Below are 4,721 nucleotides of genomic sequence, written 5' to 3'. Positions count from 1 at the left end.
AATAATCTAATAAATGGGATAAGTATTAAACATATAATTATTTTCCACAATGTTAAGAAAATTATTGTCAATTAATTGTATAATAAAAATTATTACTGTTATTTTGGAATTAGTATATTATTATGATTATTAAGATTTCATCATCACAAAGAATCTAGTTATTATTATTATTTTTGTTGTTATTTTTATTTATTATAAAATTTGTTATTATTCACATTCTTGTTATTATAATTTAATTTGTCATCGTTATCCTTTTATAAACAAACAATATAAATAATGAGATGATGATGATGATGATGATGATGATGATGATGATGATGATGATGATGATGATTATTATTAAATAAATTAACAATCAATCAATTGATTAATTAACGAGATTACAATTGAATATTACTATTTTTGTTGTTGTAGTGATTGTTTCATGATGAACAAATTTCACTTACTAATTTATTTGTTTACTATGATTTGAAAACAAATAATATGTAGTCAAAATTTTGAATCGGGAAAGGATAAATTTCTGTTACGTTAAATCAAACTATATCTTTGTTATTTGTGTTTATAAAACAGAATAAAAAGAATTTCAAATTTCGATCGAGGTAAGTATATATTTTCATTATAAAAATAAATTTTATATTATCAAACACTTGTTTTATTACGAATAATTTTTATTTATAGTGTATTACTATAGTTAAAATTAATTCCTATAAGTATTTTAATCGTTGTTCAATTATTTAATTTGTTATTCTTGCAGTAACTAATAGATAATTACGCAAATTAATTAGATAATAATTGTAACAAATAAATAAGGATAATAATATATTCTATTGTACTCAAATAAATATGTCAAAATAAAAGTAACAAATATAATAATGACAAAATGGTCAAAATATAAATATAAATATAATAACAATGACAACACATTTTATTTTATAATAATAATAATGATAATAATGATATATTTTATATTTAATTTTGAAGGATAAAAATACACTTCGCTTATGTTAAAATATATCAACAAACAAAATCACCGAAAATAACAATAATAATATATTGGATAATATTTTTTTAAAACAAATACCACTTTCACTACAAACAAAATAATAATACAAAAAATTAAGGGTCTGGCAAAATATTTGATCATCGATCATGGCTCTGGCATTTCTAATTTGGGCCGCCTCGAGAGGGCGGTGCGGTCCGTGCGAGGAGGGTGGCACACCACCACTTCAGGTGGGCTTCTACAATCGCAAATGTGCCTAGAGTCAGTGTACTGACGTTGAGGCCGCAGTAGGGGATGTGGTTGCCTACAATGGTATAATAGTATTTCTCAATCACTATTTTATCAAACTTCAAATTTGAAACCACCCCAAAAATATTTTATATTCAATGATTTCTCAATTTTATTCCATCTAAGAAAACAAACATACTGGTTTATCTTCTAGGTATATTTCCAGTAAAAGTATTGTCCATATTTCTTCAGTATGAGATTCAATATTTGACTCCAATATTGTCGACTGTCGTGTGTAGGTGGTCACACCATAGGCGTTGCTCGTTGTTCGTCTTTTTGGGATCGTCTCTACAACTTCCAGAACACAGGGGAGCCTGACCAACCATGGATTCAATGCTGCGTGACACGCTAATCACGAGATGCCCTCAAGATTCACGCAGTGATGACAACACTGTGGACCTTGATCAAAATGCTTCAAGTCCATTAACCGTGGATAATTCGTACTACCAACAGATTCTTTCAAACAGAGGAGTTCGATATAGAGAACGGAAGAGAGTTGATGTAATATTTTTCACTAAAAGTTAATTGAGCTAGATAATTTTATATGGGTATTTTTCACTGAATTTATCCCGTGTTCGTGTATTAAGATAATTTTACTCATAATTTCAGTTGCTAACAATTCAACCAAGCACGCGAAACGATACACTGCTAAATAACACAATTTTCAGAATTCTCTTCTTTCAGAAGAAATGACAGTTTTTAGTTTTTACTAGAGAAACTCAATCAAAAGTCAAAACACACCATCTTAAGCTTGTTATTCTAAAACTGGAATGCTCAGTTCATTTTGGAAGAAATTTCGTGGATCAATTCCGGCTTTTATCTTTGCCAATCTTTCAAAATTTCCCTTGAAGTACTTTTCGCCCCACACTTTCCCCTGAGTGTAGTTACAGTGCACGTCGTTTCTCCCCAAGTCGAGATCTTTGTAATTGAAGTACGCAGTTCTTGGCGACTTAGCCACATATGGCGCCATTTTTTTGTGGAGAGATCTCATCCAAGCTAGGTGCTTTTCAGCAACTTGGGCACTATTGTTTCCAAACCAATTTATCTGGTATTGTATGTTGAACAAGTTCCCTTTTCTATGCGGAAAGGGGAGTACATAATCTCCAATATCATCCATTCTTCCTCCCAGAGGATCAATAATCATGATAGCACCATCTTCGGACAAGAACATCTTTTGTATCATCTTCCATCCCTTATTACGAATCGGAGCCTTCAAGAAATCAGACGTCGCCTTGTTGAAGAACCTCGCATTTTTGAATTTGCTAAGCAATGTTTCTGCTGGCTGGTCGGTTTTTCCTCCGCTGAAAAAGACAACAGATTGAATCCAGGACACCTCGTAACATTCTTTCTTGATGCAAGGCATACTACTGCAGCTACTGTCTTTAACGGGTTTCCGGAAACAATCTTCGGTCTCCAGGCTGAATTCAGGAAACCGTTTTCTCAACAGTTTGACTAGTTGTGCAGCAGGTCCTAGAAACATGCCGTTATAAGTCACCTGGACAATACTTGCGGCCGCCCCTCGACCATTACCTATTTTCTGCACTAGGACTCGAATAAAGAGATCTTCGGGGAGCTTGTGGGCAGTGTTTTGCCACTTGTGGAGAAGGCTTAGATCACCAAGATCCAGTCTACGACGAAAGGAGAAAACTGTAACCTGTTTAGGGATTCGAACCAGCTTGAGTTTCCAGGCGAGTATCACTCCAAAACTTGCTCCACCACCACCCCTGAGAGCCCAAAATGTATCTTCTCCCATAGAGTTTCTATCGAATACGTAACCATCAACATCCATGAATCGGGAATCGAGCACGTTATCAGCTGCAAGGCCGTATTTCCTCACCAATGTTCCCAATCCTCCACCGCTGATGTGCCCTCCCAAGCCCAAGCCTTTGCATAATCCTGCAGGGAATGCATGAGTCTTGCTCTTATTGGCGATCTGATAGTATAACTCTCCCAAAGTGGCCCCTGCCTGAACCCACACCGTTTCCTCTGTAAGATTAATGTGGATGGAGTTGAGATTGCTGAGATCAATCATGACAAAAGCGGACTTGGAGCGGACGGACAGGCCTTCATAATCATGGCCACCACTCTTCACCCTGATTTGGATACGGTGCCTTTTGCTGCAGCTAACGACTGTCCAAACGTCGGTTTCTTCGAGGGGTGCCACGATCAGAAATGGCCTTTCTCTAGTCTCATTGAACCATCTTGGATTTTGAGAAGCTGATTCCAGGTGTGATGTATTCAGAAGACTTTGGGGTGTAAATATTTTGTAGAATCTCGCCACTACGTGTTGATTGGCGTGACAAGCATTTGAGAAAGACGTTCTCTTCGACTTGGTATATAGCTCCTGATGAAACACAAAGGAGAAGAATGGAAAACATTAAGATTGCAATGCTTGCCATTTTCACTTAGATGCACATCACATTACACAATTTCAAAGATTTGAGTGATATTGGTTACTGTTTGTAATTTCCTTCAAACCATTAATGCACACCATTAATAAGTAGTAACTGCATTTAAAGAATTAGTAACAGAACATGCATGTGCTAAAACTTTTATGTTATTGTTAATTTGTTATAGTCCACATGAAATCTAAAAAAGTAGAATCGAATGATTTCCACTATAAAATTGGATGTGAAACTTTAAGGTTCATTTCGACTATCTTTTGGCGAAATCTTTCCTCTACCAAACAACAGGTTCAAGAAGGGAACAGATGGATTCAATAACTTGCTGATAATGTGATATTTTCTTGAATCAACTTCTTACAAATTAAACTTACTTCGATTCTGTATTATATCAAAGCTGCATACAACATCGAATCTACCAAGTTTTTTATTTGTAAACTGCTTAGGTTGTCTAGTTTACAGCAGGGTTGTATGTAATTTCTAGAAGTTTTATCACCATACAATGATCTTGAAGTGATATGATACCGATCGAAGAGGTCTAAAAAACTAGCTAGTCGTCCGGAGCGTAGCCGGAACCATATGAAAGAGAGCTCTAGCCCAGAAATTTCAGCTTGAATCATTTAAAATGTCTACTTATCAAGCTTGCTTAGAATTTAGATGCACAAATTTCCTAACCCCTCCGCTTTCTCCTATATATATTCACTTTTGCAGAAGTTGAAACAAGGTCATACAAGAAATTGGAAGAAACTATATATCTATTAGTGGTTAGTAGAAAATGATATTCCTAGGAAAAATAAGAGAGATTTTTTTTTAATTATTTGATGTATAGTGGAAGGATTATTGATTGATGCATTGGATCCAAGTGTTTGCATTTAATTATTTCGGTAATGTGTGTGTTAATTATTATGACAAACTACCCACTTTGTTTGTGAAATTAATGTATTTTTTGTTACCTTTTCTACATCCTAATTATAAATAAGTTTTTCTTTCATCTCAGTGTCTTTGATTTTACTTCAATATGAAAGATATAA

General features: G+C 34.4%; 1 pseudogene; it reads right to left on the bottom strand.

Annotated features, from left to right (window-relative positions):
- Positions 1-2,042: 2,042 nt before the first annotated feature.
- On the bottom strand, positions 2,043-3,687 carry LOC140878849 (berberine bridge enzyme-like 22; annotated as a pseudogene).
- Positions 3,688-4,721: the final 1,034 nt, after the last annotated feature.

The sequence above is a fragment of the Henckelia pumila genome, chromosome 2 (assembly GCF_033568475.1).
Source record: "Henckelia pumila isolate YLH828 chromosome 2, ASM3356847v2, whole genome shotgun sequence".
In the NCBI taxonomy this organism is placed as follows: domain Eukaryota; kingdom Viridiplantae; phylum Streptophyta; class Magnoliopsida; order Lamiales; family Gesneriaceae; genus Henckelia; species Henckelia pumila.
Note: the sequence above shows the minus strand (reverse complement) of the source record. Positions and strands in the feature narration are given on the sequence as shown.